We start from the raw sequence: 12487 nt of genomic DNA on the forward strand, positions 1-12487 counted from the left end.
GATGAGCCCAGAGATAATCAGAGAACATGAGGTAAATCGTAAAGCAAAGACATATATCTTATGATATCACTTATAGGCGTTATCTAACAACTGACACAATAGAACATATTTCCACAGAGAAAGCCACTCACAGACTGAGAAAAAAAACTGCGTTTATCTAAAATGAAAAATGGGGGAAATGGATAAATTGAGATCAGGTTTACCATACATGTACAAATACATATTAAATACATATATCAAAAAGACCGAGCATATAGCAAGGGAGGTCTACGGAACACTCTGCAATAATTTACGTGGGAAGAGGATCTGTACATCAATATATATATAAATATATAAATAAATATATATATATGTATGTATACATATATATATGTATATGTAGTGTACAAATGAACCAGCTTGTGTACACCTAAGAGAAACAATATTGTAATCATTACCCCGATTAATAATATTAAACTACAAACAAGAAGTAATGTGACACAAACTTATGGGGTTTTTTCCTGGCTCATTCCATTCTAATTTACAACCTGGAAACAGGACTTCCACAAAGGATCTGCTACCCTGGTAACCAGATTTGGGAATGGAGAAACGCTGCCCACTTGTGGCCGTTTCCCACAACAGCTAAAACCAGTGCTAATGGTCACTAAATATTCACATTCATTGCAGACCTGTAAATGACAACTGCCCTCAAAAAAAAAATCCTGGGGTCGAAAATCGACAAAAAATTCAAAAGAGGGCAACCTTCCCAGGAGACAATTTCAAGAGGTTTATTTTACTCACAGTTTTTTTCTTTTTTGTCTAACAGAAATATAAAATGGCATGGAAAAATGCTGAACATTAGGAATTATTAAAGACGTGCAAATCCAAATTACAAAAACCTATCAGCTCACGCAAGTCAGAATGGCCATCAGCAAAAATTCTGCAAACAATAAAGTCTGAAGGGGTTGTGGAGAAATGCATACCATTGGTTCTAAGTGGGACGTGGTAAGGGCCAATAATGAAAACACAATGGAGGTACCTTGAAAAGGTAAACATTGAGCTGCTGTTCAATCAAGCATACCCACTGCTTGTCCTATAGCCTGACAGGATAAGAATCAAAAAGACACAGGCTGGCAATCCTGCACTCCAGCCATATTTACTATAGCCATCACTTGAAAGCAATGAAAATGTCCACCAACAGAAGAATGCAGAAAGAAGAAGTGGTCCATGTGCACAATGGAATATTACTCCAATAAAAAATATAAATTCAATTTAAAAAAACATAAGTAAGGAGACATTAGCTTTTGGGGGTTTATCCGGGCACATTACACTCTAATTTATAACTGAGGAACACCACTGGCAGGAAGGTCTCTTTCCCTAGTTACCAGAGTGGGGAAAGCCGAAATGCTGCCACCCTCTGGCCATTACCTGCAACAGCAGCTTTAAAACCTGTGCTAATCGTCACTTCATATGTACAAGTACTGGGGGGCTGTAAATGTAACCTGCCCTCAAAATGTCTTGAGGAAGGTAATGGCCAAAATACTTCCAAATGTGGCACAGACTTCAAAAACCAATTTGGAGAGGTAAGCTGTACTCACTGTTTGAGAACAAAGGACATGCCTGAAAACTCAATTTGAAGAGATTATGAGACGCATGCTAATGCAACCACAAAGAGGTATCAGCTCACACCAGTCAGAATAACCATCAGCAAAAAAACCTAAAAACAGTAAATGCTGAAGGGGTTGTGGAGAAATGCATACCCTCAACTTTAAGTGGGACTTAACTTGGTAAGAGCCACTAATGAGAACAGAATGGAGGTGCCGTTACAAGGTAAACATTGAGCTACGATATGATACGGGAGGCCCACTCCTAGGCCTATAACCTAAGAAGACAGGGTTGGAAAGACACAGGCAGGAAAATCTGCATTGCAGCAGTATTACAATAGCCAAGACATGGAAGCAACCAAAAAGTCCATCAACAGATGAGTGGACAAAGAAGAACTGGTAACTGGTACATGTACAGATGGAATATTAGCCAAGGAGCAAAATAACACAATGCCATTTGCAGCACCATACGTGAGTCTAGAAGTAATCACGCAACTTGTAGTAAGTGAGAAAGTGAAGGACACATATCCTATTATATCACTTATAGGTGTTACATAAAAATTGATACCAGTGAAGGTATTTCCACAGAGAAAGGCAATCACAGATTCATTAAACAAATTTATGGTTCACCAATGGAAAAGTGTGAGGACTGGATACATTAGGATATTGGCCTTCACAGAGATAACAAACACAGGTGAAATATATAATCACCAAAGATCTACGGAATACCAAGAGAAGACTACTCAGCATTGTATCACAACCTACATGGCAAAAGGATCCGAGGAAGAATAGATATATGTATATGTGTAAAAGAACCACATCTTACACAGGCGGAACAAAGAAACAATTGTAGTCAAACGTGCTGTGATAAAAAATAAAAATTAAATTAATAAAACGAACAAGAATTAGCGAGACATAAACTTAAGGGCCTTTTTCCTGGCACATTCCATTCTTTTTTACAACCTAGAACACGACTTCCTTTAAGGCTCTGTTGCCCTAGTAACCAAATACTTTAAGGAGAAATGCTGCCACGTTGTGGCCGTTTCACACAACAGCAGCTTTAAACCCAGCACTAATGGTCACTTAACATTCAAAACAATTGCAGGCCTGTAAATGACACCTGTCCTCAAAACAAATCTGGGGTTGTAAATCGACCAAGAATTTCAAAAGACCTCCACAGTTCAAGAACACAATTTCAAGAGGCGCATTTTATGCACAGTTTGTCTTTTCCTTCTTCTTTTTATTTTTTTTAAAAAGAGAGGGTATGAAAAAATGCTGAGCATCAGGAATTAATAAAGCCATGGAAATCCAATCTACAGAAACGTTCACCTCACAGCCGTCAGAATGATCATCAGCAAAAAGTCTACAAAGAATAAATGCTGAAGGGGTTTTAGAGAACTGTGTACCCTCTAGCTTCTGGAGGGATGTAAACTGGTAACAGCCAGTAGTGAGAACATAATGGAGGTGTGTTTAAACAGTAAAAATTGAGCTACCATGTGATCTGGTAGGCCCTTTGATGCGCCTATCACCTGAGCAGCCCAGAATCAAAAAGACACAGGCTGGCAATCCTGCTCTGCAGCAACATTTATCATAGCGAAGACTTGGAAGAAACCAAAATGTCCATCAACAGAAAAATGCACCACGAATAACTGGTCCATGTACACATGGAATATTAGCCATGGAAAATAATGAAACAGTGCCGTGTGCACCACCATAGAAGGACGTACAGATAAACACCCAATTTGAAGTAAGGAAGAAACCGAAAAACAGATATCCTATGATATCACTTATAGGTGTTACCTAAAAATTGATACCCATGAAATCATCTCCAAAAGAAGGACACACATGGATTAAGAAAACGAAATTATGTTTAACCACATGGAAAAGTGTAAGGAATGGATGAATTAAGATATGGGGGTTAACAGACATGTACTAATACATATGAAATATATATCACAAAATACCTATGGAATACCAAGAGAGGTGTACTCAACACTCTGTAATAACATACACAGGAAAGGATCCAAAGATGAATAGTTAGATACATGGATATAATGAATCAGATTCTGTACACCTAAAACAAACAACATTTTTATCAAATTTGCTGTGATAATAAATAAAAATTAAATTTAAAAAAAAAACAAGAAGTAAGGAGATATAAGCTCTTGGGTGTTTGCCCTGGCACATTCCACTCTAAATTGCAGCCTATTAACACGATTTCCAGGAAGGCTCTGTTGCCCCAAAACCCAGAGTTGGAAATGTAGAAATGCTGCCGCCTTGTGGCTGTTTCCCGCAAAAGCGGCTTTCAACCCACAGCTAACGCTCACTTAACATTCACAAGGGCTGTAAAGCTCACCTGGCCTCAAAAAATGTCCTGAGGTAGGGAATGGCCAAAAAAATTCACAACTGGCAAATTTTTCAAAAAGATAGTATGAAGAGGTAACTTTTACACCCTCGTTTTTTCAAGAAAGGAAAATGGATAAAAGCTCAACATCAGGAATTATTAGACTCATGCAAATCTAATCTATGAAAAGTTGTCAAGTCACATCCGTCCAATGACCATCAGCAAAATGTCTACAAACAATAAATCCTGAAAGGGTTTTAGAGAACTGTGTACCCTCTAGCTGCTGCTGAGATGTAAAGTGGTAAGAGCCAGTAATGAGAACAGAAAGGAGATGCATTTAAAAGTAAAAATTGAGATGCCATTCGATCCAGCATGCCCACCACTGGGGCCTGTCACCTAAGAGCTGAATCAAGAAGACACAGGCTGACAAAGCTGTCCTGCAGCAATATTCAAAATAGGCAAGACATGGAAGCAGCCAAAATGTCAATCAACAGATGAATGGACAAAGAATAAGTGGTACGTGTACCTAATGAAAGATTAGCTTTCGAGAAAAATGAACTATGCCGTTTTCATGACTACAGGTGAGTCTAGAAATAATCATATTACATTAAGTCAAAAGTGTATGATATATATCGTATAATATAATTTATAGATGTTATCTTAAGATTCGTACCAATGAACGTATTTCCAAAGGAAAAGACACTCAGAGACGTATAAAACAAACTAATTGTTAACCAAAATGAAAGGTGCGAGGGTGGATAAATTACGATTATGGGGTTAACATACATACACTAATGTATGTTATATGTAGATAAACTTATAAAATATAATATATATAAATTATATAATCACTAATACATATAAATTACATAATCACCAAACACCTACCAAATACCAAGGGAGGTCTACTCAACACTCTGTAATAACCTACCTGGTAACAGGATCCAAAGATGAAAAGACATATGTATGAAAAATGGATCACAATTGGTACACCCAGAGGATCACAACACTCTAATAAAATTTACTCTGATAGGGGCTTCCCTGGTGGCCCAGTGGTTGAGAATCTGCCTGCCAATGCAGGGGACACGGGTTCGAGCCCAGGTCTGGGAGGATCCCACATGCTGCGGAGCAACTAGGCCCGTGAGCCACAACTACTGAGCCTGTGCGTCTGGAGCCTGTGCTCCACAGCAAGAGAGGCCGCGATAGTGAGAGGCCCGTGCACTGCAATGCAGAGTGGCCCCTACATGCCGCAACTACAGAAAGCCCTCGTACAAAAACAAAGACCCAACACAGCCATAAATAAATAAATGAATAAATGAATAAAGAAACAAATAAATAAATAAATAAATATTAAAGGCAAAGAAGAAAGGGGAAATTGTAGATAGAGTAAGGATGTAGTTTAAAAAAACATTACTCCGATGAAAAACATAAAATAAATTTAAAAAACAAACATAAGTAGGAGACATAAGCTTTTGGGAGTTTGTCCTGGAACATTCCACTACAATTTGCAACCTAGGAAAACAGCTTCCAGGAAGGCTCTCCTGCCCTTGTAACCAAATCTGGGAATGTAGAAATCTGCCGCCTTGTGGCCAATTCCCGCAGCAGCAGCTTTAATCCCAGTGCTATTGGTCACTTAATATTCACAAGGACTGCAGGGCTTTAAATGACACCTGCCCTCAAAAAATATCCTGCGGTCAGGAATGGACATTAATATGCAAAACAGTAAAAAACCTGGAGAAGACAATTCAAGAGGTAAATTTCCTCACAGTGGTTTTTTTTCAAAGGATATGAAAAAATGTTCAACATCAAGAATTAGGGAAATGCAAATTATTTTCTTATTACTTTTTAACAGCTTTATTAGAGTATAATTGCTTTACAATGGTGTGTTAGTTTCTGCTTTATAACAAAGTGAAACAGTTATACATATACATATGTTCCTATATCTCTTCCCTCTTGCGTCTCCCTCCCTCCCACCCTCCCTATCCCTACCCTCCAGACAGTCACATAGCACCGAGCTGATCTCCCTGTGCTATGTGGCTGCTTCCCACTAGCTATCTACCTTACGTTTGTTAGTGTATATATGTCCATGTCTCTCTCTCGCTTTGTCACAGCTCACCCTTCACCTCCCCATATCCTCAAGTCCGTTCTCTAGTAGGTCTGTGTCTTTATTTCTCTCTTACACCTAGATTCTTCACGGCATTTTTTTCCTTAAATTCCATATATATGTGTTAGCATACGGTATTTGTCTTTCTCTTTCTGACCTACTTCACTCTGTATGACAGACTCTAGGTCTATCCAACTCATTACAAATAGCACAATTTCGTTTCTTTTTATGGCTGAGTAATATTCCATTGTATATATGTGCCACATCTTCTTTATCCATTCATCCGATGATGGGCACTTAGGTTGTTTCCATCTCTGGGCTATTGTAAATAGAGCTGCAATGAACATCTTGGTACATGACTCTTTTTGAATTATGGTTTTCTCAGGGTATATGCCCAGTAATGGGATTGCTGGGTCATATGGTAGGTCTATTTGTAGTTTTTTAAGGCACCTCCATACTGTTCTCCATAGTGGCTGTACCAATTCACATTCCCACCAGCAGTGAAGGAGTGTTCCCTTTTCTCCACACCCTCTCCAGCATTTATTGTTTCTAGATATTTTGATGACGGCCATTTTAACTGGTGTGAGATGATATCTCATTGTAGTTTTGATTTGCATTTCTCTAATAATTAATGATGTTGAGCATTCTTTCATGTGTTTGTTGGTAGTCTGTATATCTTCTTTGGAGAAATGTCTATTTATGTCTTCTGCCCATTTTTGGATTGGGTTGTTTGTTTTTTTGTTATTCAGCTGCATGAGCTGCTTGTAAATTTTGGAAATTAATCCTTTGTCAGTTGCTTCATTTGCAAATATTTTCTCCCATTCTCAGGGTTGTCTTTTGGTCTTGTTTATGGTTTCCTTTGCTGTGCAAAAGCTTTGACGTTTTATTAGGTCCCGTTTGTTTATTTTTGTTTTTAATTCCATTTCTCTAGGAGGTGGGTCAAAAAGAATCTTGCTGTGATTTATGTCATGGAGTGTTCTGCCTATGTTTTCCTCAAAGAGTTTGATAGTTTCTGGCCTTACATTTAGGTCTTTAATCCATTTTGAGCTCATTTTTGTGTATGGTGTTAGGGAGTGATCCAATCTCATACTTTTACATGTACCTGTCCAGTTTTCCCAGCACCACTTATTGAAGAGGCTGTCCTTTCTCCACTGTACATTCCTGCCTCCTTGATCAAAGATAAGGTGACCATATGTGTGTGGGTTTATCTTTGGGCTTTCTATCCTGTTCCATTGATCTATCTTTCTGTTTTTGTGCCAGCACCATACTCTCTTGATTACTGTAGCTTTGTCATATAGTCTGAAGTCAGGGAGCCTGATTCCTCCAGCTCCTTTTTTCATTCTCAAAATTGCTTTGGCTATTCGGGGTCTTTTGTGTTTCCATACAAATTGTGAAATTTTTTGTTCTAGTTCTGTTTAAAATGCCAGTGGTAGTTTGCTAGGGATTGCACTGAATCTGTAGATTGCTTTGGGTAGTAGAGTCATTTTCACAATGTTGGTTCTTCCAATCCAAGAACATGGTATATCTCTCCATCTATTTGTATCATCTTTAATTTCTTTTATCAGTGTCTTATAATTTTCTGCATACAGGTCTTTTGTCTCCTTAGGTTTATCTCTAGATATTTTATTCTTTTTGTTGCAATGGTAAATGGGAGTGTTTTCTTGATTTCACTTTCAGATTTTTCATCATTAGTGTATAGGAATGCAAGAGATTTCTATGCATTAATTTTGTATCCTGCAACTTGACCAAATTCATTGATTAGCTCTAGTAGTTTTCTGGTAGCATCTTTAGGATTCTCTATGTATAGTATCATGTCATCTGCAAACAGTGTCAGCTTTACTTCTTCTTTTCTGGTTTGGATTCCTTTTCTTTCCTTTTCTTCTCTGATTGCTGCGGCTAAAACTTCCAAAACCATGTTGAATAAGAGTGGTGAGAGTGAGCAACCTTGTCTTGTTCCTGGTCTTAGTGGAAATGTTTTCTGTTTTTCAACATTGAGGATGATGTTGGTTGTGGGTTTGTCATATATGGCCTTTATTATGTTGAGGAAAGTTCTCTCTATGCCTACTCTCTGCAGGGTTTTTATCATAAGTCGGTGTTGAATTTTGTCAAAAGCTTTCTCTGCATCTATTGACATGATCATATGGTTTTTCTCCTTCAATTTGTTAATATGGTTTATCACGTTGATTGATTTGCGTATATTGAAGAATCCTTGCATTCCTGGAATAAACCCCACTTGATCATGGTGTATGATCCTTTTAATGTGCTGTTGGATTCTGTTTGCTAGTATTTTGTTGAGGATTTTTGCATCTATGTTCATCAGTGATATTGGCCTGTAGTTTTCTTTCTTTGTGACATCCTTGTGTGGTTTTGGTATCAGGGTGATGGTGGCCTCGTAGAATGAATTCGGGAGTGTTCCTCCCTCTGCTATATTTTGGAAGAGTTTGAGAAGGATACGTCTTAGCTCTTCTCTAAATGTTTGGTAGAATTCGCCTGTGAAGCCATCTGGTCCTAGGCTTTTGTTTGTTGGAAGATTTTTAATCACAGTTTCAATTTCAGTGCTTGTGATTGGTCAGTTCATATTTTCTATTTCTTCCTGATCCAGTCTTGGCAGGTTGTGCATTTCTAAGAATTTGTCCATTTCTTCCACCTTGTCCATTTTATTGGCATAGAGTTTCTTGTAGTAATCTCTCATGATCTTTTGTATTTCTGCAGTGTCAGTTGTTACTTCTCCTTTTTCATTTCTAATTCTATTGATGTGAGTCTTCTCCCTTTTTTCTTGATGTGTCCGGCTAATGATTTATGTATTTTGTTTATCTTCTCAAAGAACCAGCTTTTAGTTTTATAGATTTTTGCTATCATTTCCTTCATTTCTTTTTCATTTATTTCTGATCTGATTATTATGATTTCTTTCCTTCTGCTAACTTTGGGTTTTTTGTGTTCTTCTTTCTCTAATTGCTTTAAGTGCAAGGGTAGGTTGTTTATTCGAGATGTTTACTGTTTCTTAAGGTGGGCTTGTATTGCTATAAAATTCCCTCTTAGAACTGCTTTTGCTGCATCTCATAGGTTTTGGGCCGTCGTGTCTCCATTGTCATTTATTTCTAGGTATTTATTTTATTTCCTCTTTGATTTCTTCAGTGATCACTTCGTTATTAAGTAGTGTATTGTTTACCCTCCATGTGTTTGTATTTTTTACAGATCTTTTCCTGTAATTGATATCTAGTCTCATAGCGTTGTGGTCGGAAAAGATACTTGATACAATTTCAATTTTCTTAAATTTACCAAGGCTTGATTTGTAACCCAAGATATGATCTATCCTGGAGAATGTTCCATGAGCACTTGAGAAAAATGTGTATTGTTGTTTTTGGATGGAGTGTCTTATAAATATCAATTAAATCCATCTTGTTTAATGTATTATTTAAAGCTTGTGTTTCCTTATTTATTTTCATTTTGGATGATCTGTCCATTGGTGAAAGTGGGGTGTTAAAGTCCCCTACTATAAATGTGTTACTGTCAATTTCCCATTTTATGGCTGTTAGTATTTGCCTTATATATTGAGGTCCTCCTATGTTGGGTGCATAAATATTTACAATTGTTATATCTTCTTCTTGGATCGATCCCTTGATCATTATGTAGTGTCCTTCTTTGTCTCTTCTAATAGTCTTTATTTTAAAGTCTATTTTGTCTGATATGAGAATTGCTACTCCAGCTTTCTTTTGGTTTCCATTTGCATGGATTGTCTTTTTCCATCCCCTTACTTTCAGGCTGTATGTGTCTCTAGGTCTGAAGTGGGTCTCTTGTAAACAGACTATATATGGGTCTTGTTTTTTTAATCCATTCAGCCAATCTGTGTCTTTTGCTGGGAGCATTTAGTCCATTTACATTTAAGGTAATTATCGATATGTATGTTCGTATTTCCATTTTCTGAATTGTTTTGGGTTCGTTATTGTAGGTCTTTTCCTTCTCTTGTGTTTCTTGCCTAGAGAAGTTCCTTTAGCATTTGTTGTCAGGCTGGTTTGGTGGTGCTGAACTCTCTCAGCTTTTGCTTGTCTGTAAAGGTTTTAATTTCTCCGTCAAATCTGAATGAGATCCTTGCTGGGTAGAGTAATCTTGGTTGCAGATTTTTCTCCTTCATCACTTTAAATATGTCCTGCCACTCCCTTCTGGCTTGCAGAGTTTCTGCTGAAAGATCAGCTGTTAACCATATGGGGATTCCCTTGTGTCTTATTTGTTGTTTTTCCCTTGCTGCTTTTAATATGCTTTCTTTGTATTTAATTTTTGACACTTTGATTAATATGTGTCTTGGCGTATTTCTCCTTGGATTTATCCTGTATGGGACTCTCTGTGCTTCCTGGACTTGATTAACTATTTCCTTTCCCATATTAGGGAAGTTTTCAACTATAATCTCTTCAAATATTTTCTCAGTCCCTTTCTTTTTCTCTTCTTCTTCTGGAACCCCTATAATTCGAAGGTTGGTGCATTTAATATTGTCCCAGGGGTCTCTGAGACTGTCCTCAGTTCTTTTCATTCTTTTCTCTCTATTCTGCTCTGCAGTAGTTTTTTCCACTATTTTATCTTCCAGGTCACTTATCCGTCCTTCTGCCTCAGTTATTCTGCTATTGATCCCATCTAGAGTATTTTTCATTTCGTTTACTGTGTTGTTCATTACTGTATGTTTCATCTTTAGTTCTTCTAGGTCCTTGTTAAATGTTTCTTGCATTTTGTCTATTCTATTTCCAAGATTTGGATCACCTTTACTATCTTTATTCTGAATTCTTTTTCAGGTAGACTGCCTATTTCCTCTTCATTTGTTAGGTCTGGTGCGTTTTTTTCTTGCTCCTTCATCTGCAGTGTGTTTTTCTGTCTTCTCATTTTGCTTACCTTACTGTGTTTGGGGTCTCCTTTTTACAGGCTGCAGGTTCGTAGTTCCCGTTATTTTAGGTGTCTGTCCCCAGTGGCTAAGGTTGGTTCAGTGGATTGTGTATGCTTCCTGGTGGAGGGGACTAGTGCCTGTATTCTGGTGGATGAGGCTGGATCTTGTCTCTCTGGTGGGCAGGTCCATGTTCTGTGGTGTGTTTTGGGGTGTCTGTGGACTTATTATGATTTTAGGCAGCCTCTCTGCTAATGTGTGGGGTTGTGTCCCTGTTTTGCTAGTTGTTTGGCATAGGGTGTCCAGCATTGTAGCTTGCTGTTCGTTGAGTGAAGCTGGGTGCTGGCGTTGAGATGGAGATCTCTGGGAGATTTTTGCCATTTGATATTATGTGGAGCTGGGAGGTTTCTTGTTGACCAGTGTCCTGAAGTTGGCTCTCCCACCTCAGAGGCACAACACTGACTCCTGGCTGCAGCACCAAGAGCATTTCATCCACAGAGCTCAGAATAAAAGGGAGAAAAAGTAGAGAGAAAGAGTTAGTAGAAGTTGGTAGGAAGAAAGAAAGAAAGAAAGAAAGAAAGAAAGAACGGAAGGAAGGAAGGATGAAAGAAAGAAAGAAGAAAAGAAGGAGAGAAAGAAATAAAGGAGGGAGGGAGAGAGGGAGGGTGGTGGGAGAAAGGAAGGAAAGAAGAAGGGAAGGAAGGAAAGAAAGAAAGAAGATAAAGTAAAATAAAATAAAGTATAATAAAGTTATTAAATTAAAAAATAATAATTAAGAAAAAAATTTTTTTAAAAACGGATCGATAGAACCTTAGGAAAAATGGTGGAAGCAAAGCTATACAGACAAAATCTCATACCGAACCATACACATACACACTCACAAAAAGACTAAAAGGGGAAAAAAATCATAAATCTCGCTCTCAAAGTCCACTTCCTTAATTTGGGATGATTTGTTGTCTATTCATGTACTCCACAGATGCAGGGTACATCAAGTTGATTGTGGAGCTTTAATCCACTGCTTCTGACGCTGCTGGGAGAGATTTCCCTTTCTCTTCTTTGTTCTCACAGCTCCCAGGTGCTCAGCTTTCGATTTGGCCCCGCCTCTGCGTGTAGGTCGCTGGAGGGCGTCTGATCTGTTTTTCACTCAGACAGGACGGGGTTAAAGGAGCCGCTGATTCGGGGGCTCTGGCTTACTCAAGCCGTGGGGAGGGAAGGGCGCGGAGTGCGGGGCAAGCCTGAGGTGGCAGAGGCCAGCGTGACGTTGCACCAGCCTGAGGCTCGCCGTGCGCTCTCCCAGGGGAGTTGTCCCTGGATCCTGGGAACCTGGCAGTGGCGAGCTGCACAGTCTCCCCGGAAGGGAGGTGTGGATAGTGACCTGTGCTCACACACAGGCTTCTTGGTGGTGGCAGCAGCAGCCTTAGCGTCTCCTGCCCATCTTTGGGGTCCGCGCTCTTAGCCATGGCTCACGCCCGTCTCTGGAGCTCCTTTAAGCAGCGCTCTTAATCCTCTCTCCTCGCACACCAGGAAACAAAGAGGGAAGAAAAAAGTCTCTTGCCTCTTCGGCAGCTCCAGCCCTTTTCCCGGACTCT

Source organism: Delphinapterus leucas, chromosome 2 (assembly GCF_059928025.1).
Source record: "Delphinapterus leucas isolate spDelLeu-1000000601 "Yukka" chromosome 2, BTC_Dleu_Yukka2, whole genome shotgun sequence".
NCBI lineage: Eukaryota > Metazoa > Chordata > Mammalia > Artiodactyla > Monodontidae > Delphinapterus > Delphinapterus leucas.